Here is a 25192-nt window from a genome sequence, read left to right as displayed (position 1 = left end):
AAGCTTGTCATCTTCATTCATCCTTAACATTGAACGCAGTCTGAAGGGAAGAACTGGAATTGTCATGGTACTAACATGAAATGCCTGGTAATAAAAATCTCTAAATGATGTTTTTCTGACACACTCATACTGACAACCTGGTGTGACTGACAGGCTTAAGCAAAAGAATACTGATCTTGCTGAAGCAATTACATGACTTAGCTGTAAAGAAAATCTATTTCTATGATTTTTCTTCAAAAAAAGAACTAAAGCAATTTGTTAATTACTGTGTCTTTCTATTGGATCCAAAAGGAAATTTCTGGAGTGTTAACTCAATGTAGAAATTGAGTACAGAGAAATTTTATCAAGACAGAATTTCAGAGTCTAAGGCAAGGCTGATGTGCATAATGAATAGCCCACAGAGAATGTCACACCTGTCCTCAAGTGACTTCACAACATGGCTGTTGCTCTACTGTTCCTTTAAATACACTTTCTTTTATAATTTTAAAATAAAGAAAACATTATTTTTCTACTCAGCAAAGAGTAAATGCCCTGTCTGAAATGCAATACCCTCTACAAGTAGAGATCACAAACTATTAACTGTTCAGTAACTAGCAAAATATTTCAAACTTTAAAATTAATTTTAATGATATTCTTGTATTTGTCATATTTATTTTCAATATTTCTTAAATTTGGCTGAGTCTTTAAAGTTGAGAGAAAGACATGATGCAAGATAAATTTCTGGCATAATCCAGGCCTTACCAGTCAGTCATGCTGGGCTTAACTTTTCTGCTTCTGTTTACTCTTCCCTCCTGAAATCATTCCTCCAAGCATTCAGTCATTCACCAGAAGTACATAGCATCTTAGTATGAGCTAGGGCTGCTGCTAAGCTCAGAAAATACAATTGTCCACTCCTCGGTTAATACCATCAATTTGCATATAATTTTGCTTTTCCCATGTTTATGGGCAACCTTCTGGGTGGAAAATGGGCAGTAATAAATCTTTAATAAAACATGTATGTGTACACTTGTCATATCACTATTGAGTTTTTCAATGCTTATAAATACATATAAATTTGAATAAATATATTCAACTCATCTAATGTCTCTGAAGGTTGATCACCTTCTGTGGTACATCACAAGATATAAGAAGACCACACTGGAAATAAGGTCCTCACTAGCTCATTATACTGTTAAACGGCAAGTATTCATAATAAGGTGATCACAAAGTAAGGAGAGGTTGCAGCTCTGGAGAAAAAATGCCATGAGGCTCTGTGAAGATCAGTTGTTCAACAGGCCTTACTTCTTTCAGAAATCAGATACTTTGCAAAATGATAATCACATGTTTTAAAGAGAAGGCATTACAACTTTTGAAGATAAAACATAAGCAAATTATCTTTTTATGAAGTTAACTCTGATCTGAAACTTAAATTTAGTTTAAGAAAAGAAATATCCTTACTATGAGCTTGATGAAATCTGTGATGCTGTGCACTCAGTTGAGAGTGAAGAAATATCTAACGAGTCTATGGTTAAATATGTTCATTTTTAAAAGAGACATTCCAACCCTGATTTTCCTTAACCTTGAGTAAAGTAAAACTTACCTCATTAGGCTCCACAAAGCAAACCTTCCAGCACTGACTTACAAGCACAAAGAAAGAATAACTAGAAATGAAATCCTTGCATTCTTCTATAAGTATGTTCTGTCTTCACTCTAAAAAAGATCATAGAATTGCTACAGATTCAGAAACTTTGTGAACATTTCCTTTCATGATGACATTATAGACCACTCCTCATTTTCAAACAATTACTAACTAGTAGTAAAATGAATCTAATCACAAATACGTTGAAATTTTTTAACATGACAGTTGTATGTGTACATCTACTGTCGCTCATGAAGAGTAAGTCAATGATTATAAACAGACAAGCTTTAGATCTTTCAATAGATTCATATTTGTTTGTGTATGTATATTCACAAGCCATTGAACCCAAGTGGAGGTCAGAAGACAACTTGAGGGGAAGTCTGTTCTCTCTACCATGTGGTTCCAGGCATTGAAGTCAGGTGAACAAGCTCAGTGATAAGGAACTTCACCACCAAGCAACCTGGCCAAACCTAGCAAGCATTATTTTGAGTTCTAAGAATGCAATAATAGAAATAGATAAAATACTTTCATGATAAGATTTTTCTAGAAATTCTGACACTTCTATCATCAACATAATTGTATTATATGTTCAACTATGGAAACTGCCATGAAGGAGAAAGGAGCTAACAGAATTATTAGAGTAAATATCTATTAGGAATCAGGGAAGATTGTTAGATCATATGTCATTGGCAGGTTTGAGAATACTTTAGGAAATAGATAACAAGCTATATTTTTTAAAGAGAGGTAGAAATAAACATGCATTCTTTTCTAGAACCTGATGGGTATTACCTAAATCTTGATGTTTTCTCTTCTTCCCCTAATGGGTAGGATGGCACAACCAAAAATTAAAGCAAAGAAATATAAATATATAGGACTTATTAAAAAGTCAAATCACTTAGAAATGATGAAAGAAGTGTAGGGCTGGTTTTAACAAAGGATTTTTAAATGTATAATTCTTCATTGTTAACTCAATATAAGCTGTATTTGTTGTTATCCATGTCTCTGTCCTGCATAACACCATAGATTTGAAGGGAATTTCATTTGTGTGTAGGCAAATGTCTAAGCCACAGCATGAGAACAGGACAACTCGCAGATTTCAGTCCTCTCCTTTTACCACGTGGTTGCAGGGACTGAGTGCAGGTTCTCGGTGTTGGTGGCAGGGATTACCGCCACTGTTCTCACTGTTGGTGGCACAACAGCTCTTAGAAGATGGATACAAAATGAATATGTTTTAGTAAGATTTTTCTTTGAAAAACAGTAAATCAGTTAGAGAAAAATAAATTTGAAGATACACTGTATTGTAAGTAGTTAAATGTTGGATTTAATGTTTAAATTGTTACCTTGCATTTGAAGTGTTTAGAATTTGAAAACTGTGTATTGGTGTACTGTGAATTTCTTGTCTTAGCAACTCATCACTTACTCCTTCATAGCAGTTGCTCACTGTGTTCCTAGAGTAAGCTAAGCTTTCGAGTTTGCCAACCTGCTGTCTCCTTCTAAAGGGAATACTGGAAAAAAAAAAAACTGTGAAAGTTCATAATTTTAGCTCCATTTGACTTCTATATATACACAATATTCCTTTATTTTTAGACTTCCCTTCAGTCTACTTTCCCAAATAAGCCATTCAAGAGGCTAGAAAGATGGCTCAGCAGTTAAGAATGCATACTGCTCCTGTAGAGGACCAGAGTTAATTTCCCAGCATCTACATCAGACAATCCACACTGCTTATAACTTCAGCTCCAAGGCTCCCTTCTTGCCTCTGTGGATACCTGTACATCTGTGGCACACACACACACACACACACACACACACACACACACGGACCAACACACATGAGATCCACATCTATATACAAACACTGGGACCTCCATGAACTTGGACTGAGGACAGAAGAAGAATAGTCCAACCACACATCTTTGGTTTGCTGTGTAGGACCAAATTGTTGTGACTGAATCAGATTGTGTAATGAATCAAGAGAGAACCAGATTGAGATGTCCGAAAGAAATCTTCAGAAACTAGTGGTCACAAAGCAAAATAGACACATTTTATAAGAATATTTGTATAAGAAGAATTGTTTTCTTTCTACAAATCTATAGCAGGAAATGTACAAATATGAAGCAGGAACAAAATAATTTCATTTCAAGCTACAAAGCTGACTCAGTCTTTATACATTGCTCTAAACGACAACATGATGGACTGACACCATACCTCTGTGGATAACAAATCTAAGTGATTTGAAACCTCCAGTTAAACCCAGATCTTACATCAATTTCCCCTTAGGATTACAGAGGCTGCTATATTCTTGCTAACTAATTAAGAACTAAACAGCAGGAAATCAGGTTGTCTGAAAATATATGCTGAATTCTGTTGAGTTTTTGATGTTGTTTTGCGGAGAGTGAACCCCCTCTTCCATGATACTTACCAAGTTCTTAGAAAGTACACCTAGTCAAAGGGGCTCCCTTCTGTGATCCGAGCATCAGCAAGGTTGTTGTGAGAGGCAATGGTTGGCTTAAATGAGCTGTTACTATAAGTACTTTTTTAATACCTATGTTTGCCTTTGGTAAGAAAAAACTCACTACAACATAGAAATTACATTCTGATTATTCTTTCAATTGGAGGGGTGTGTTGAATACTTGTTACTCTGTTTAAAAATCTGATATCCCTCAGATTCCATGAAATTCCAACAAGAGCTTCTCAATTATCATTATGAACGTGTTGCCCATTAGCAATAAGGAATACTATTTCCTTTCTATGACTGTTTTCTCACAACACTACTGGATTCTAATCAGCAAACAAAGGTTCTACATTTTTAAGGTGTATAATACAAGGCTTTCACATACACACATATGTTATCATTATTAAATTAATCGAGGTATTTATCAATTTGTATAGTCACTATCTTTCTGTAGTGAAATTTAACGTCCAGTTTCTTGATAATTTTAGAACTACAATTGGAATTACAAATACATGACTAGCTCTCCAAAACATGGCAAATGTTTATAGCAATAAACTTTCTGACCTCACCTTACCATTTTTATAAATGCCTCATAAATCTTTTCCCTTTTCCATGAGGTTTTTAAAATGATAATCCCATTAAAAAGGAGAAAGTAAAAATACAGCACAAAATGAAGTATGTGTGTGGTTTCTCTTATTGTTTGGAAGAATCAACTTTGCATTTTAAGAAGTGAAATCTTTGTCAGTATCTTCTGAAATATTCATTATTTAACAGTGGATGGCAGAGAGGTTTATTATAAATTGAAAAGAGGCCTATATAATACTAATAGCTAACCATGTAATTCTTTGGGCACAAATTCTTCCTTTATAATCATTACTGTGAAAATCTGAAAGCAAATGTACTGCCATCACTGGCAATTACAAGTGCCAAGTTATTAAGTGCATTAAGGATTTTAGTCGACTGGAGTCCCACTTAGTGCATGAGGGTAGCAATTTACTAAATGGACTCAAGTGCCCTGAAAGATCTAATGCACCCCACGAAGGTGTGCACTCAATCATTTTATTACCATTTGGATCATCTGTATATTCATGAAGAACAAAATAATGAAAATGAAAATTTGTCATCAAGAAAAGAGAAAAACATGTCATAGCATAAGCAATCTATGAATTATAATTTCTTGAGCAGTCAGAGGTTTTTTAATTCTTTTAAAATTAGAAGATTAAGTTTGTTAACTATAATGTCAAAATTGTAGTTGACAAATGTAGTCTTCTTCAAATACTTAAGATATGAAGTAAGAATTATCTTGAAATCTCCATGCAAATAAACAATGTAATGTTAAAAACTTTTCAAAGAAGAAAGAGTAGAAAGGTAAAAGAATTCAATATTATTCTATTAACAAGCATTGAATATATTGGACATTATAAACTTGATCTTAATTTTATAAGAATAGAAAGAACACAACAGTACAGGTACAGTATATATAATGAATAGAAAGTTTTGATTACTGAGTTTTTAAAGTTTATATTTCAAAAGTCTTTAAAGACAATAACACATATAATCCCCCTAAAATTTATGATAATAAACTTACTCTAAAAAGTATTGATTCTGAATCTTAAAACTGATAAGCAGATGTTGAGCAAGCTGCCTCATCGGAGCTGATGCCCTGGATCTTATTACATCTGCTTGTGGTTGGAAGCTGCTAGATAGTAGTTCATGGTTTTTGTTTGTTTGTTTGCTTGCTTGCTTTGTGTTCCACTCAGTTTAACCAAGGCCATCTACAAGTCGAGAAGTGTGGAGCCTAGTGGGCTCATCAGTTAATAGACAACTGAAGACAATGATTCCTCCTCTTCTAGGATTTATCAATGTCTCAATAGTTAATAGTTCACCAGAAGGAAGCAGAGCCCCTTAATCCATTCCTCTACCTATGCACGACTTCATAAATTGAATCTTGTGCCGGCCAAGTGTAGATAACCAAAGCTGATAAGTTCAAGATTGTAATGCCTGAGTCATGCCCTTAGCACAATATTTCTCAGCCTTTCTCCATATCATGTATTCTTAGAGTCTTTTCATTCCAGAATGTTTCCTAAGCCTTAGAGGGAGTAGCATACATGACCTCTTTAGGGCTGAGAACTCAGTCATTACTTATTCTCAGCACCTTGTAAAGCCATGATTCTTTATCTACCATGGTTCACTACAAAGTAAGACTTCTCTAATCAAGGCTGGCAGTAGCATTGATCTATGGATAGAAACATAATGTTTAGAAGGTAGTTTAACACCATGCCAGCAACACAAAACAACAGTAGTAAGTTCCCTTCCTAGTGATTAAGATCACCCCAACCTTGAGCTTTTACCAGGTTTAGAGTACTGGTCATGCAGTGCCTAAAGGGAGTGGATCTCAAATCTAATTAGAGAGATTAGTTGCCCCTGGAATAATCATTTCACAATTGCACTTTAGGTATATATTGGCTGCATAGTCAGTATTATACCACAGAGGGGCCAACGCTGGGCTAGACTATTGATGACTTTTCTCCATTTACAGATTGCACAGTACCTTCTATCCCTATGAATGGTAGTCAGCAAGCAAGAAACTTCCGTATCAGTTCAAACCACATAAATTTTGAAGTATATTCATAAGTTTCATAAGTCCTTCATCATAATTCATCTCCTAGTCCTTAGAGGGAACAATGATCCCTGACTCTTCATTTTACCCAAGACACAACACCCTTTAGGCCTTTGTTCTTCTACCCACTTCTTCTTTCTTTTTGTCAAATGTGACCCACAACTACCAAAGTAAATTTTAAACCTAGTTGCTACCTGAATTTGGGGTTTCTAAAAACTTCAGTTTATTTTGAATTATACTTTTCCTTTCACTGTAAATTTGTAGATACTAATATAAATAATTACTCTAAGATGCTGTGGGTTACCCAAAATAATACTGGTTTACTTAGCTATCCAATGCCATAACTCTAATCACTTGAATGAAAATCCTCTATCTAAAACTTGCAATGTGGCAGCACAGAATATGCCCTGAAATTTACTTTAGAAATCTGTTGTCTGATTCTGAGGCTCTATGGGCCTACTTTCCCCATTCTTTTGTGGACCTTGGCATTTTTTGTTTGTTTTATCTGAAATATCATCAGTAGATATTTGAGAATTTAACAATGAGTACCACATTAATTCTCTTGGTTTCATATTTAGACAGATTCCATGGTGGGAACTATTTTCTATCTGTGCTTAGAACCTGTTGCTTAACCCTCCTCCCTTACCTAACAATCTCTTTTCTCTCATACTTCACTCTAAAAGACCAGAATGTTAAATACATAAGGTTGGAGCATCTTTTGCTAAATCATTGCAGTCCATTAGGTCATTGTTCTTATCTGAGAACTTTTAAAAATGATGTGATTACTAACTCCATTACCTGGCAAGTATACCCGCCCCCCTGCCCTCTGCTTCTAAACTTCCATTACTTTCTCTTAAAATATTACTCATGGCTCATTACAGTGTCTTCCAGTTTTTCTTTATCAAAATGTATACTATTGATATATTGTACAAAGTATTATACCAAACCTTCAGTAGCCACAAAGCACAAATATTATAGTTTCTGTGGGTCAGGAATCCAGGAGATGCTTGAGAGTGAGGTCTTTTACATGAATGTTGACACTTTTCTGAGAGGATTGCTGTCATCTGAAGGCCAGTCCAAGCTGCAGAATTTACTAAAAAAATCACTCAGATGGCTGCTACTGGGAAGACTCAGTTTCTGTATCCTTTCAGTACAACGCATTAAAACCTACACGCATGAACTTCTTGCCCTAATACGGTAGGTAATTGTCCTGAGTGTCACTGGTGGAGAATGAAGAAGAAAGCTCTACTCACTCTAACATATTCTCCAAACGCCTTCGTCATCATCACTGCAGGACTCTGCTCTTTAGCAGCCAAGAAGAGCTCCTCCCTCCCTGCCCCCTTTGACAGGAGGTGGATGTTAGCTGTCATCTCTTAAAGAAGTATTAATAAATTCATAGATATATTTTTCACAGCCATTCATACTCCCTTTTAGGGACTTTACTTTAATATGTAAAGTTGGCTCCATCTCAATGATAATGTGTATAGATGACTATATATATTTACAAATACACATATAATTTTTGGATGATTTCTATAGGTATATCTTTACACTCATTTTCATAAAATTTTCTTATTAATTTCTTTAAGCACATCTTTAATTTGAGATATTATAGTTCATTCCAAGAAGGTAATTTGCATCCTTTAGTTATTTTAACACCTTCAGTGTGGTGGTATTGTGTTCCTCAAAATATTGTGCACTCTAATAAACTTCTCTGTGGTCAGAGAACAGAACAGCCACAATATTAAACATATGCCTTTAATCCTAGCATTTCAGAGGCAGAGATCTACCTGGATCTCTGTGAGTTCAAGGCCACACTGGAAACAGCCAAGCATGGTGACTCACACCCAGGAAGTGAGCCTTTAATCCCAGGAAGTGATGGCAATAGCAGAAAGGTATATAAGGCGTGAGGACCAGGAACTAGAGCTGGTTAAGCTTTCAGGTTTTCGAGCAGCAGTTCAGCTGAGATCCATTCTGGATGAGGACTCAGTGGCTTCCAGTCTGAGGAAACAGGATCGGCTGAGGAATTGGCAAGGTGAGGTGGCTGTGGCTTGTTCTGTTTCTCTGATCTTCTGGCATTCACCCCAATACCTGGCTCCAGGTTTGATTTTATTAAATAAGACTCTTTAAGATTCATGCTACACTTCACTCTGGATATAGTTTCCTGGCCACTTAAAAATTAGTAAGAGTATTTGTTCAAATGTATTTTTCTAATCAGTTGATCATCATTTGGTTAATTTGTCATGCCTGGGTCAATTGTGTTTGATTGACCTTTCTCTTTAATATTAGATATCAAGCCCAAACTATTTTTTTATTATTTTAATATATTATTAATTTTCAAGCGTTATTTTTGAAAACACACAGTAATTTCATATAAGTTAATAAATAAATTTTTATTCCATAAAAGCCAAATAAGTCTTGTGGCTAATAAAAATACCAAAATTATTTTTTGTGAACACAAGAATTCTATTTTTATGTTAAAATATCACATGTGTGTGTTTTACACACATGTATCAACACATATATAAATGATACTGTCTGACCTGCTTCACGTATAAAAGGAGTATTTATTGGGTACTCAGTTCCCGAGGGACAGGAGGTCATCACTATTATGGCAGGAAACGTGGCAGTAGCAGAGAATGTACATGGAATGTTTCTGAAACCTCACATCCCAGCCCCAGTGACACACAACCTCAGCTTCTAATCCTCCCAAACAGTTCTACCAAGTATTCAAACATGTAAGCCCGTGGGGTCGTTCTCATTAACACTACCATAGTTACATTCTCTGGAATTGTTATAAGACACCAAACATTTAATACTCATGAAAACTATTCAATCCAAGCGAAATATGATGTTGTACATTCTAAAATGAAAGCTACATTTTATATTTTGTAGTTTTTCACGTTTAATGGAAATATTACACACAGTTTCACCTTTAAAAGGAGACACAAAGAAAAGAAAGCTTATTTCTGTACCCTTATATGCATAACACCCCTCCAGTTTCTCTATGTGAAGTAGAAAATTCAACTTTAATATTTGTTCATCCAAATACAACTGGAGATGCTTTGCAGTCTTCCCATTGCCTAGTACTGTGAGTGACTTCCCTGGATATTTTTATGAATGATTTAATTTGGGAGGATATTGGCTGTGGAAATGAATCAGTGCTGTTACCAATGATTTATTTAGCTGATATCTACACTTCCTTTAATAAACTCATGTGATAAATTCTTTCACTTTGAAAGTAAAAGGAAATAACTTTAAAATAAAAACAGGAGTGGGGATAAGAACATAGTGACTCACTAGAAGATGAAGGGGATGGGAGACTGCTGTCCTTTTTGATCTTGAGAACCATTACAATTTCAAAAGTCAAAGTGGTTTGGCAGTCCATCCTGTCTGTATTACTCAGCTACAGCCGTCATTTAATCATAAGAAACAGTGACATCCAGAATATCATAATCATTCCACTTAACTGTGATTACCATACACTAGGAATTGGGGAGCACAGCCCAAAACAAGGCACGATGTTGGGCCATGTCATGACCAATGATGAAAACATATATTCTCTCTTACCAATAAACTAAAGCTAAATGAAAGACAACAAACCTTTCTTTGGAAGTAGTGGTTAGCTTGAATAAAATAATATTTTACTTTATTATGATTTGTGTTCATTTTAAGGATATTAGTGTGTGTTTGTGTGTGTGTGTGTGTGTGTGTGTGTGTGTGTGTGTGTGTATGCATGGGCAAGTGTGTAGGGTGAGAGAATAAGTACACTTGTGAATGTGTGGTAGCCAGAAGGTATCAGGTTCCTCCTCTAACACTTCCACCTACTCCTTAGAGCAAGGTCTTTCTCTGACGGTTCACATTTATTCAGCAAGGGTAAAAGGCAGCAAGCATCAGTGATTCTCATTTGTCTGTCCCACTGACAGCTGGGGTTGCAGGCATGCAAAAGATGCTTGATCTGTTACATGGGAACTGGGGTCTGAATTCTGGTATTGAAAAATGTTTAGCAAGATGTCTCTCCGACTCTAAAACCAAAGCAGGATTTTAAAATATTACTACTACAGTACTAGAACCCTCTAGATGTATATGAATGAGAACTAAGAAAATTTATCATATTAAAAAATTTTTAAAGAGCCTTTTATTGTGGCAACTAACAGTCTTTCACTAAAAATGAATATATAAATTAAAATCCCTTAACATATCTTTAACAGCATGTAGAATAAATCATTTATATGATATATGTAAATATGTGCGGAAAATGTGACAAATAAACATGAAATGCACACATAGAAAAAGTAGAAACAAAGCAGAGCTTATGGTCATTTTGCATTTGTTCTTTTGCATGAAAATTTTGAAATCTAGAGGGAAGTTGTCACCTTTATTCTCTGGTAAAGGTTTGGGTGGAAGTATTTAGGTAAATCTATTAGAATAACATAGATGAAGAAAAAACATACAAATAGAGACATTGAAATAGGCCAAATGCACTAAAAATAGTAACATGTGAAAAGGGGAGACTGAGATTTCTTATCACACTTTTCTGGTTTATTTTTTTCCAACATGCCTTGCTTATGTAGCCCAGGCTAGCCTCTGCCTTAATCTTTATAGTGCTGAGGCACACATGTGCTACCAGTGTTTGCTACAGTTCTTGGAAGAAAAACACCAAAGGACCAGAAAATTGATAATAGTGGAACAATGAACCGAAAGCAGCAAAGTGTGCATCAGGTGACGAAAGGGACACTTGAGGACTGAGAACAGCAGCCGGGCCTGAGGCTGGAAGTCTCACAGAGAGAAACCCCTGGATGCTTTCCGTTGAGTAAACAACAAAGAAATTTTGATGGAAAACTTAGGCATAGACAAAAAGTAGAAAAACAAAGTGAACAGAAGCACAGTGGAAGGAAATCTAGAACAGCTTTCTAGGAAATCAGCAACCACAAGAATGGTTAAGATCAAATGGTTGGCCAGGTGGTGGTAGCGCACGCCTATAATCCCAACAATCGGGAGGCAGAGGCAGGTGGATCTCTGTGAGTTCGAGGCCAGCCTGGGCTCCCAAGTGAGTTCCAGGAAAGGCACAAAAAAGCTACTCAGAGAAACCTTGTCTTGAAAAACAAACAAACAAACAAACAAATAAACAAACAAAAGATCAAATGGTTGTTATATTTTCATAATGTTTGCAATGCAGAACACATTTTTGAGAGTAGGGATAATATTTAGTCAGTGGGAATAAGATTTTGAACTCTAATCATTTGGTAAGGTAGATGGTAATATCTGTGAGTAATTTTCCAAGCTAAATAGATTATCTAAAATTCAGGTTGACTACAGAGGTAACATGCTACATTTTACCGAGTTATATTTTTGTTGGGGCTCAGGTCACAGTATAAACAAGCTGTGTTGTCAAGGAAGATAATTTAGCAGAAATGGCCTAGAATAAGATCTTCCAGACCTAGTCTCCTTTCTTTCTCCTCTATAGCAAGTCACAGAAACTAGAGTTGCTCTCCTCCATAGTGGGCGTTAGCTGCTAGAACTGAGTTCCCCTCAAAAGAGACATAAAAATCTAGAAAAACTACTTCAGATGCCTCTGCTTTTGTATAAGAGCTGGTCACAAAGGACATTTCCCATCTACCTTTTCTCATAGGACTCTTCCTTCAGAGCCTTGGACTTAGAAGGAAGGAACACACAGAAAGACGGGAGAGAATCTGGCCTGGCTGCTCTGGGTTCCCCTTCACAGTCTACAATTAGATCACACCCTTTTGTTCAGTCCTGTGCCTACAAGGCTGTACATTCTTTCCCCACACTTAAGCCTAAAATCAGAAGGAGTTTGGGGATTTTTGCAGTTTCAAAAGCTTCATACATCATGTAAAAATTTTGAAGAGGTAAATTGAGAATATTTTCCTCTTGGTAATGGTACTTTCTTCCTCTATTATTGAATTCATGTGATTTTTCAATATTTAATTGTTCATTTCCTGGGGATGTTTATATATGAACCTTTTGTCCATCAGAATTTGGTAATTTGTATATGTTTCAATTCTTTAATTAGATACTGTTTGTGTACAGTAATTGAATGTGTTTATCTGAAATCAAAGGGACTAGCATAATTGGAAGAAAAGTACAAGCTCCTTAAATCAATATGTGAGTGAAAAATGCTGCTTTGAACGTTTCCTTGATGTCCAAATATTGTATTTGAATCAGTAGACACATATCAGGCTTCCAGAGCTGTTCTTGGAGCTCCTGTGTTCCTGATTATCTCTCTCAGTTTCTCATTAAAGTTGACAACGAAATTGTCAGAAAAGTTAAAAAAAAGATAAACTGTCAAGACTTCTTTTTCCAAAAGAATACATCACTAGAATTTAATTCTAATACAAGGTTGGCTTAAGAAAGAACTTAGTACTTGTCCTACATGGGCATCTCTGGGTTATAAAGAGAGCACTGACCACTTAAGAATAACACCGACAATGATCTTTCTCCAAATTCCTAGAAACATCTACACAAAGATTGTGTGGTGTAGTGGGTAGCCATCCCAGCATTTGCCTGGGAGGTTCCAACCCCCATTGAGGCTTCGGTAATGGTCATGCCCACAAGGCGGGGCTGAGGGAGGAAGCTGAAGACCCAGGATCGAGAGGAGAGGGCTCTCTTGGTTCTGGGACCCTGGACCAGAGGTGGGTGGACTGAGCAGAGTTCTCCAGAGAACACCGCTGGACTGGGCCATACCTTTGCCAGACCCTACAACCTATCCCTTCATTTGTAAGTTACCCCACAAAATAAACCTCCCTTTTAACTACATGGAGTGACCTTAATAGTTTCACCAATAGTGTGGTGATCCAAGAATTAAAGAAACTGGGTTACTTGAAACTTCTCGAATCACACCTTTCTCTGTCGAATCCCTGCACAGTTCCAGTGACTTGACCTCATTGGGATGGTAAGAGAATGAAGAGAAGCAAAAATACATGGACACACAGATATCGAGAAGCTGGGACTAGATGGGCGGGGATCACTGGTGAATGGCTTCAGCAATCCGGAGGTTCAGCGTGTTTATTATATACATCTCAATAAGGAGGTGGGGTTACTACATACAGATAACCACGAGGCAGGGCTAGTGGTATACAGCTGAGTCAGGGAGACGGGTTCAGCTCATCTCAGTAGCGGTCACCCTACGTGAGCAGTCTTCAGGCTGTAAATATAGAGAGGGGAGAAATCTACAGTGGACATTTTATGCACACACTATCAACATCTGCACACAGACCCGAGAAAGGCTTTGCCATCCTTTAAGCCTCACCCAAGGGGGAAAATTTTGCCATTTTCCCATAGGTCTGAGGCTATGATCCTTGCCATGGCTGGCTCATGTCAGCAAGACGCATTAACCCAGGACTTCACACACTCAGGGCTTCCTCCACTCCCCACATTTATCCATGTTTAAATATCTAAGGGTGGCAAACAGTACAAAAGTTGCAAAATTCCCAAATAAGCATGGTGGGTAGTCAAATCCTCTCTAGGATGCATGTTCCATTGGTTATTTTATCCTCTTGCGTTTGTTTAGGCTTCGTATTTAATATTGTTATTGATATCAATAGTGAGTTTATAGAGTAAATAACTTTTCCGTTATGGACTATCAGTACTTCAGCAAAAGGGAGCCTGTTAGCTACCTAGTGAATCATGATAGGAACTTCATGAATGACTGAAAAATAAAATGTGGAGTTCAGGGTAAAGAGACCATCTAGGTTTCAAATTGAGAACTTCACATTTGCTAACAAAGACAAACCTGTGAAACTTTCTTTAAAATATCTGTAATTTCATCAACTGAAAAGTAGGTGTAATGGCACCAGTTTTTGTCCAATTATCTTGGTAACCCAAGCACCTAGTTATAACTCTACATGGTTTTAAGTGGCGAGTTAACTGGAAACAAATGCTACCACAGTAATTCTCAACCTGTAGGTCACAAACTCCTTGGAAAACCTAAATCTCCAGAAATATTTACATTGGATTCATAACAGTAGCAAAATTACAGTGATTAAGAGTATTAAAAATAATTTTATGGTAGGGGTCACCACAATATGAGGCACTGTATTAAAGAGTCACAGCATTGGTAAGGTTGAGAAGCATGGCTACCAGAATCAAAAAGAAAATGATTTGCGACTTTCAATGAAAGTTTTTTCAGTATTTTTAAAATGGGAAAAAAATGCAACAGAACTTGGAAAAATCTCAGCTTTTAAAATGCCCAAGAAAATTCAAGAATGATAGAAAAAAAAGGTTTGTCTATTAATATACAAATAAAAATATCAGTCATGAATCTAAAAAGCAGCACATTAGATTTTATTGAGAAAAATTTTAGAATTGTCAGTGTAAGATATTGTGGTAATATTTTGTGTATGCTCTAACAAATAAAGCTTGCCTGAAGATCAGAGGGCAAAGCCAGCCACTAGTTAGCCATAGAGGCCAGGCAGTGGTGGCACACACCTTTAATCCCAGCACTTGGATCTCATGCCTTGGCTCCCAGTACTTGGGAGGCACACGCCTTTAATCCCAGGAGAAACCCTTCAGGACAGGAGCATCTAAAACACCGTAACCAGGAATAGTGGCTTTTTTTCTGTCTAATTTCTCCAAAACATTACAAGAAGGCAATCCATACCAATCTGGTAAGTAATTACATCTTTACTATGAACAAAGTGAACAAATAAACAAAAAGGAAAAAGATGAAAATTGGTCCCCACAGACCAGGGCACTCAAATGAGTTGACACGCAAGATCCATAAAGCTTAGGGAAGTGGCTCTCTGCTGACAAAGGTAACGCTAGAATTGAGTCACTTATGTGTTCCAATCACATCTGTGCTCTAGGATGCATTCTTTTTTTTTTTTCAATCTGTAAGCAACACTAATGCACAATTAACCATATACAACCATATGCTTCCAGAATGCATATTGCAAGCCCACAAGCTCCCTTCAAAAGCAGACGTCACAGAAAGGAATTTAACCTGTGTTGTTCCTACATGTTGGAAGCTTCGATGTCATAAAGAACCTCAACTTCTGTTAAATACATTCTTTCCTATCTGCTTTGAGTACAAAATGGACGGATTTAGTGAAAATACAATATAGTATAACAGCAAAAATATCCTTTGAAAAAGTCATGAAGCCAGGTGTGGTAGGTCACTCCTAGAATCCCATTATTTTGGAGGCTGCAGCAGGAGGGTTAGATTTTTAAGTTTAGACCATTCTATGTGCACAAATCTTTCTAAACTATAAAGAAGCTTAAAATTAAAGTACTGACTGCATATTTCTACAAGAAGCATGTGTTGATACATGACTATGTACTGAGTATCAAGGATCATTCATGAAAATCACCCTGATTGAATACTTCCTTTATTTCTCCTCATTATTCTTTTGACTTTCATATCAGAAAATGGAAGCCATGGTTAGAAACTTTATGCTCTATGTAAAGGTTGTGTATTTGTAATCATTTCATATTAATTTTAATAATATCTGTACAGTTTTAATGATGGGATAAGTTGAATATACTACAAAGTCAAATTAGAAAGTAAGCAAAAGCCAATATAAAGCACCAAATTATGAAATTATGATGTAATACAAAATTGTGTGACATTTCCAAATATTAAGGATTAGTAGTATGTTTATATACATATAAATTTATATATATTTATATAAATATATATATAAATATACATATTAATTGTGCCTTTACTACATGTGATACATATGGAAATAATTTATCCATTTAGTACTATTTATTTGATACAACATCTAGTAGCAACTGTTTATATTTGTTTGGATACAGAAACACATCATTCAGTTCACATATATGTGTGCATATCTATTTTAAATTTTATTTTAGACAAGATATTGCAATACTTTCTGGGCTGGCCTCAGGTTTCTGGGCTGGCCTCAGGCTTATAATCCTGCTGAAGCCTCTGGAGATTGCAGTCATGTCCCTGTTAGAATTCCTAGCCTTGCCCCCAGCTACATGACCATGACCGCACATGCACTGTCCAGTAGCCAGGCGAGATGCTTAGTCATCCTAGGGCTTTACGTCCTATGTAATCTGTGTGCTGTGATCACATAATCTATGTGCAGGTGTGGTATAGCTACATAAATCCATATGTGCATGTGCAGGGGTGATATGAGGTAGGGGTATGGGGGGAATCTATAAAAGAGGATTCCACCTACTCCTTCCTTTGCACCCCCCTTCTGTTCCCTTCCCTTAACAAACTCTTAAAGTGGGTTTTGTTGTGCCTTGGGGCTTCTCTTGCATGGTAAACAGCACTGCTTAATAAATAACATTGTGCCACTTAATAACAGTCCCACGACATTCAGTTCACTTCATTTAAAATTTCAAAATGTGAACTAATTTTAAACTTAAAGAGAACTGCAAAAGTAACACAGCTTGCTTATATTTTTTGTTTTACATATTTTAATATTAACATCTTTCAAAACTATACTGAAACCATCAAGGACTCCCTTAAACAACCAAAATCCAAATTTTACACAGAATAAGGCACTTTTAATATTTTTCTGAAAAAAATAGCATGTCTGATGAAATCCTTAAATATTTTTGAAAAAAAAAAATGTGTAATTGAGACCTACTCCACATAGCCATTCTTCCTGCTGACTCTCAACTCTCAGCTAGAGTCAGATCTCTGGCCATTGTTTCTTTGTATGCTAAATTTAACAGTGTTTGTATGGATAGCCAACCCTTACTTCATTCTTGAAGTACTTATTAACGTAAGTCTTTGGGGTCCTTCTTGGGGCCTTATGACTCAGTTATGGGTAGAAAACATGGACACATACTGATAAACTGGTGAACAGATTTTCTTGCTAAGAAGGAAGGAATTCATTTTTCAGTTCTCATACATATAAGTGATATGACTTATTATGATACCGGGAGCCCCTGTAGGTATCCTACACATGCAGGGGACCATGATGGCATGCTGTGGAGATGCAGCAGCAAACTGGCAGGCTACCCACTCCATGCATGCATGGCAGCAGGGCAGGGAGTGGACATTCACAACCCAGAGGCTACATCCTCATGTAAATGGATTGTTATAATAGAGAGATAAAGAGGCAGAGAGACGGAAAAAGGGTGACAGATAGAGAGGAATGGGAAAGGAAAGAGTGTGTGTATGGGGGGGGGTGTTGAGAGGTGCACACCTGGTAGGAGTGGAGTGAGAAGAGAGAAATGGGCAGAGTTTTTCCTTAAAAAGAGACTTTTACAACAGGACACAGAGTGGTGATAAGGGGTGGCATCAGAATATTAACAATAAGTGCTATTTTTATTTTATGTTTTAGAAACAAGCAAGATGATAGAAAGAAAAGAGTCTATTTTGCCTTCTTTTTCGAGTTTAATCATTTTTAAATATTTTTTCATTGAAATAGAATTACCTCATTTTCCCTCATCATGTCTTCCCTCTAGTCCCTCCCTGTTGTGGAACAGTCTTTTACACTGTAAATTCATATGGCTTTCATTGTTGATAAAAAGCCGATTGGCCCATGGCTAGGCAGGATAAGGTTAGGTGGTAGAACCCGACTAAAAGAACACTGAGAGGAAGAAAAAGGAGTCAGAGGAGACACCATGAGATGCAGAGTAGGATGGGAAGGACATGCATGAGATGAGCAAACCTCAGGGCAGCACAGAGAGTAATGGAAATGGGTTAATTTACGTTATAAGAACAAGCTAAAAACAAGCTTAAGCTATCGACTGAGCATTTATAATTAATAAGTCTCTGTGTAGATATTTGAGGAGCAGCTGGCTGGACAGAAAAGTCCACCTATACCTCACAGTTACCCTCCTTCAGAATTCTTCTATGTCCTCCACTCAAGCTGATAGCCTCTTTTTATTATTATTGTTACATACATATGTATTTATGAATATATATGATTATACACAAATATATATAAATATAATATGCTAAGTCTGTTTATGTTGTTTGTGTGTGTATTATTTCAGGGCCGACCACTTTGCCTTGACAACAGATAATGGAAATCACCCCCAGGAGAGGCTAATACTCATTCCAGCAGTAGTTGGTTGCCTGTAGTTCATGGTCGAGGGGTAGGACTCTTTGAAATTTTCTTCCTTCCACATTAACAGGTTTATTGATATTACCATTGTTCTGGTCTTCTTCATACAGCCATTTCCAGGAGAGACTGTTTTCAAGCAGACTTTCTGTTGTTCTTGCTCTATCAAACTTTCCACCCCCTTTTCTGAGTTGTTCCATGAGCTATAGATACAGGAATGTGATGTAGATATATCCACTAGGGCTGGACTTTCATACCATTGACCTGTGCACTGTGTACAGTTGAAGGTCTCTATTTGCTAGTCTCTTGTAGATGTAAGCACCTTGTTAAATAAGAAACATAGAGCCAATTGCAGAGTTAAAAGCCAAGAGGTCAGAGAAATAGCTGAGAGCTGAAAAACTTACCCTTCACTGCTGCTGCTGTCTTTCCTCTCCGCAAGAGACCTACTTTCTGTGTTTTTCTCTTTTTTATAGACTTTCTGTTCTGCCTTCTCATTGGTTGTAAAACCAACCACATGACCTCCTCATCACTGCCTGTCTGTACAGACCTCCAGGTCTTCTATGGTTGATATTGAGATTAAAGGCATGTGTCTCCATGCTGGCTGTATCCTTGAACACACAGAGATCCGCCTAGCTCTGCCTCCCAAGTGCTGGGATTAAAGGCGTGCAACTACCACTGCCCAGCTTCTGCTATAGCTTGCTCTGACCCCAAGGCAACTTTATTAACATACAAATAAAATTACATTTCAGTACAAATAAAATATCACCATAGTCTCTTCTTAATCGCAGCTGATTGTTCTGCCTCAGCTGACCAGTATTGATTTTCCCAGCAAAGAAAAAGTTTCACTTTGGTGGTTCAAGTCTCTTATTAATCAAAGCCAAGGAATACATTGATAATATCTATTATTTGGAAGTCACTTGGATTATTCTGACCAACCCTTTGAAAGGAGGTTTCTCATGCCTGGTACTTAGGGGAGGAATTTTTGTCTGTGGTCCTTTTAGGGAACATTTTCAGCCCAAATGGCTTAACTTCTTGAGATCAGGGATTGAGGAAGCTAGCCTTGACCTTGACAATAGGCACCAGTCATATATTAATGAAAGGGCCACAAGTTCCTCTTGCTAGAGATAAGAAGAATGACTGCTTTATCAAGCTGGAACTTTGTTTCAGCCGCCAAAGGAATGATGACCCTTATCCAATTGCCTGACCTTGGGAAAAGGACTTCTTCTGGGGAGCAGACACTGTGCTACAATTTCATAATCTTACTGTATGGGTCTGTTCCCCTCAAAATGCTCCCAAAAAGGAAGGAATTGTTGTCTTATTCTTTTCCCATTATTCTGACTTCTCTGTATTTATTAACTGAACTCTTGCCCTTAATGGCCTCAGGCTGCAGATCTGAATTGTAGGCATTTCATTCTTGGGATCAGGTATGTCCAGTAAATCTCTAATTTTCCTATTCATAGTGCAATTAGAAGGGTACAAGGGAATTCTTGGCTCTGTGGTGGTGGGGTACCAAAGCCCATACAAAATTTCCCAGAGGGACAGGCATTAATAGTGAGAATCATTAAAAATAAAAGTAAAAGAAAGAAAGAAAGAAAGAAAGACAAGAAAGAAAGAAAAGACAAGAAAAAAGAATAAATAAATAAATAAATAAAAATAAAAGTAAACAGATGCTAGAGAATGTGTTGTCTACAATGTCAAAATGCTGAACTTTGTCATCCAACAATAATTAACATGCAGTCCACGCCAGACATTACACAAGCTATGTCTTAGGGGATTCTTAAAAAGTCGTCTTCTACAGTTTGTAGTGGAGATCTGGGACTTAGTCAGCAGAAAGCTACCATACAAAGGAATAAGTCAACAGGGAGTTAATCAAGCAATGTTGCATAAAGGGAGCACTGGATACCAGTGCATCATTGACCAAAGACACAATGGTCTTGGAATTAATAACTATGCCCCCTTGAAGGGAAGAGTTGCATTCTCAGAATCCAAAGTCACAACTCCCCCAGAGCCCTGGCCATAGGCCATTACTGGCCTTTAAAGTATATATATATATATAATTGCCAACATTCACACTGAGTGGATCACAACTGCCTGTAATCCCAGGTCCCAGAAATCTACTACCTGCTCTCAATATCAGGGCCTCAGAGAAAAGCTCCCTAAAGCCTTGTCTCCAGATTACTACTGGCTTTGCCAAGAATGGCCCTGGTTTTAGACAAGGAACTATGTTCCCTCTCCATAGATCTGGGTCTCAAAGAAAAAGATAAAGCTCTGGGCATATCTGTAAGGGACTCTCTAAATTGTATTAACTGAGGTAAGAACAGTGGGCTACATCCTGGACTGCATCACAGGAGGAACCCAGCCGAGCTCTAAGTTTCACATTCCTGTTTCCTGACTTCAGAGGCAAATGTGTTCAACTCCGTCACCTCCTACCATCTTTACTTCCTCATCAAGTGGACACCAGCCTATCAGACTTTAGCCAGAGGGAACTCCTCCTTCCTTACGCTGTTTCTTATGAGGTATTTCATCAAATAACAAGAAAAATGACTAATATAATAAAAATGTCTAATACAACCAAACATACCTATGTTGTGATCATTGTAGATTACGATTGCAATGCTCAAATCATCAAGGAAACATTCTAACTCTTAGAGCCTGGCTATTAGAAATAGGTGTATTTGTATATTTTAACTTGTATTCATTAATAAGAACTTGACTTTTATTTTCATAATGGGAATATTTGAAGACAAAGTAGTTAAAGATAATCCTAGTGTATAATGAACAGGTAGAAATAGTTTTAACATAATGAAGAAAAGTAGAACATTTCAGTGATGACTTCTCATAAATATTTTGAATAGGTAACACTAGTTATAATTTTATGTGGATATCATTTTAAGATCACAGTGACTACATTTAAAATTGATTTAGGGGCTAGATAGATTGTCTAGTGGTTCGGAGGGTACTCTGTTCTTGAAGAGGCCTCACATGTGATTCCCAACATTCACACTGGGTGGCTCACAACTGCCTGTAATCCCTGGGCCCAAAAATCTACTACCTACCTGCTTTTGATGTCTGAAGACACCTGTGCACAGGTTCATACAGCCATGCAGAGACACACATATGCATGATTCAAAGTAAAATTCTAAAAATTGATGTTAACAGTTAGAATTTTATAGCTTCATATTAACAAGATGCTATGTGCTAAATAATTAATTTACAGCCAGTAACTACTCTTGTGACCACAGTTTGCATATTCTTGTCTTAAGTCACAATGTTTTGAGCTCATGAAATACTGCTTTATACATGAGAAAAGTATAATTCTCTCGAATTACTATGTTGTAGACTTTTATTACATTGTCTAGTTAGTGAAATAGTCAAATTTAACTGAAAAGGGCTGGCAGTTAGCCAACATTCAAAGTAAAGGGAAGAATACCAGATGAGTTAAGATCTGGCCTCCTCTTCCTGTAGGTGTTGACCTAGCTGTATAAGTCAGTGAGCATCACAGTTGTCTGAACTGGAGACTTTGAGAGAAACAGTATTTAGCTATCAATTCCTACCCTCTTCTAAATAACAGGAGGTGGGTGAGGAAATTAAAACATATCAACTTAGTTGGGTTTCAATTGCAAAGTTCATCATTTAAAAATGATTATGAGATGCTGTTCTTTCTAATCATTTCAAGGTGTAGACCAGGTTTCCTATAATCATATCTTTGTTATCTGTGTCGAAATTCATTTTAGAAACAGGATTTGCACTAAGAAAATCCACTTTATAGAATTGGAAATTCTTTATTCTAATCAATATAATGAAATGAACAACGTTTAGTTTTATTTTTCAGTTATAATGATAACAGTGTTAGGTTGCATTATTATCCAAGGAATCATTCACTATTTAATAAACTCAGAAATACGTAACGTCAAAAAAGGCTGTTTTTATATGTGCTATTCATTGTCAGCTTCCCTTGGAACAGCAGTTCAACCTCCTCGAAGCTGATGTTGCCAGGTCCTTGGAAGTGCATGAACTCACTTTATAACAAGAAAAAAAGAGCATAAATTTATTTTGAAGTAAATTAACTGTCCAATTGTTGTCAGTTAATTCTGAGCAAATAATAAAAACCTATGTATGTGAGAGGAAACAAAAAATAAATAATTTAGGTTAAAATAATTTTATATCAATCATAGAAATTCATTATTTTTCACAAGTGTACAAGTTCACATGAAATTAAATTTCTAGAAGTTAGGTGCTATAGCTCTACTCCAAATACTATACTGATTAAAGTAATTAATGTTATGAAAAACTCAGAGAATAAGAAGTCAAAATTGCATCTATAAATAGACATTTTCTACAGTGATCCTTTCATCCCCATGACCTCAACACAATCGTAAAGTACTCTAGATACTAGAATACTACTGTGCGGCACTGTCTGCTGCTATTCAGACACGTTTTAATTTTGTTAGAACATTAAGGAGCCACACCTTTCACTCTGTGAATTTACTGAGATTTTTTTTTTTTTCATTGAACTATGTGCTCACTGTAAGTTCATCTCATCACAAACTGGATCACACTAATGAGATATACATTACAGTGCATTATCTATCACATTCTAATGAGGGGCAGAGAACCTACTAAAGGATTCACTCGTATGCTTCAGGAGTAAGTATAACATGAGGAAAGACATGGAGACTTCTATATGGGTTGGTGTTACTGATCCACAAGGCAGGTACTCAGTTTGAGACTTCACTGTATACTTTGAACTCATTACTCTTTCATGAAGGCTTGTGGGTAGGTTCTTCAGTCCTCCTCTCTCATGCAGGATGTTCCTTCCCATCCTTCTAAAGCAGTACACTCTAACTTCTTGCTATGACTCCACCCTTCAGTTCCTGGAAGGCTTCCAAGGAGCTGCATCAGAGGAGCATCTGGCCACTGGCCTTGGAACCAACTCTGCCTATTTTAATCTCTGTGGCTCTTTTTAAAAAAAAACAAAAAAACAAAAAAAAAACTTTGTATTGTTTTCATTAAGGAAGTTTTTACTCATTTTACATACCAATCACAGATCCCCCTCTCTTCTCTCCTCCCTCCCCTCCTGCCTTTCCCCCAACCCACCCCCCATTCCCTCCTCCAACAAGGCAAGGTCTCCCATGGGGAGTCCTCTGAGCCTGAGCCTGAGTCCAAACCCCTCCCCCTGCCTCAAGGCTGTGCAAAGTATCCCACCATAGGTAGTAGTTCCAAAAAGCCAGCTCATACACCAGGTATGGATCCTGATTCTATGGCCAGGGGACCCCTTAAGCAGATCAAGCTACACAGCTGTCTGGCTTATGCAGAGAGCCTAGTCCAGTCCCATGGAGGCTCCACAGCTGTTGGTCTAAAGTTCATGAGTTCCCACAAGTTTGGTTCGGTTGTCTCTGTAGGTTTCCCCTTCATGATCTCGATGCCCCTTGCTCATAGAATCCCTTTTCTCTCTCTCTTTATAAATCCAGTTACATTGAACCTGATAGAAGAGAAAGTAGAAAGTAGTCTTGAATGCATCGGCATAGGAGACCACTTCCTAAATATAACACCAGTAACACAGACACTGAGAGCATTAATAAATGGGACTTCCTGAAACTGCGAGGCTTCCATAAGGCAAAGGGCACAGTAAATAAGACAAAATAAAGGCCTACAGAATGGGAAAAGATCTTCACTAACCCCACATCTGATAGAGGGATTATCTCCAAAATATATAAAGAACTCAAGAAACTAAACATCTTACTGAGATTTATAACTTAACTTATGTTATAGCTAAAAGTTTTAAACATAAAAGTATAAATCTATTGTAATTTTTAAGAGGTGATAGCCATACATTGTACTTAGATCTTCCACTATTACTTTAATAGTTTTTCCTAAACTCTACCACATATCCATTTCTCTAATAATCCTTCATCATACTTTATGCTAGCTATTTTCATCATCTCTATCAGCATCTTTTTACTATGTTTAGCTTGTGTCTTTTGAGATAACACTTGCATAAAATGAAGTAATTTTTAATGTACACGCCATTCATACATACTTATGTACATAATTTTATACTCTGTGATGTACCATTATTCTAAAAATCCTCACTTATCCTGCCCAGTAAAACCCTACTTCCAATTTTCCTGAAACAATGTTTCTGTTATTTTGTTATGAATCTTGATATATATGGTATAATATGTCTATGATGTATATATATCCCAGACAGATTATCGTGTGAAGCTGAAGGTGAAGCCTGAATTGTGTTGGAGACTTCAAGTTATTAGAGACGCCAGAGCCATGGGATACCTGCAGAGAAAAGCTGCAGATGGAGTGCCAAATCAGCCCAAGAGAGAGAAGTGTGCTATAGTCAACAAGGCTGAAAGGAGTTGGAGATCTGAAGAGCGCTTTGACATCAGACATGCAGAGTTTGGAGTTTGCCCAGCTGGTTTTTGGTCTTACTTTGTTCTGGTATTTTCAAACCATTCTCCCTGTCCTACCTTTTG

General features: G+C 36.9%; 1 protein-coding gene across 1 annotated transcript in view; it reads left to right on the top strand.

Moving 5' to 3' along the window:
• Mdga2 (MAM domain containing glycosylphosphatidylinositol anchor 2) overlaps window positions 1–24953 on the top strand; it is an 818335-nt gene extending 793382 nt beyond the window's left edge. The window contains exon 18 of the transcript XR_004946565.1: window positions 24912–24953. The gene's annotated coding sequence lies outside the window, so the exon portion shown is untranslated. The remainder of the gene's footprint in view (window positions 1–24911) is intronic.
• Window positions 24954–25192: the final 239 nt, after the last annotated feature.

This window comes from Onychomys torridus, chromosome 14, assembly GCF_903995425.1.
Source record: "Onychomys torridus chromosome 14, mOncTor1.1, whole genome shotgun sequence".
In the NCBI taxonomy this organism is placed as follows: Eukaryota; Metazoa; Chordata; class Mammalia; order Rodentia; family Cricetidae; genus Onychomys; species Onychomys torridus.
The sequence above is the reverse complement of the archived record's forward strand: the minus strand, read 5'-3'. Positions and strand labels throughout refer to the sequence as shown.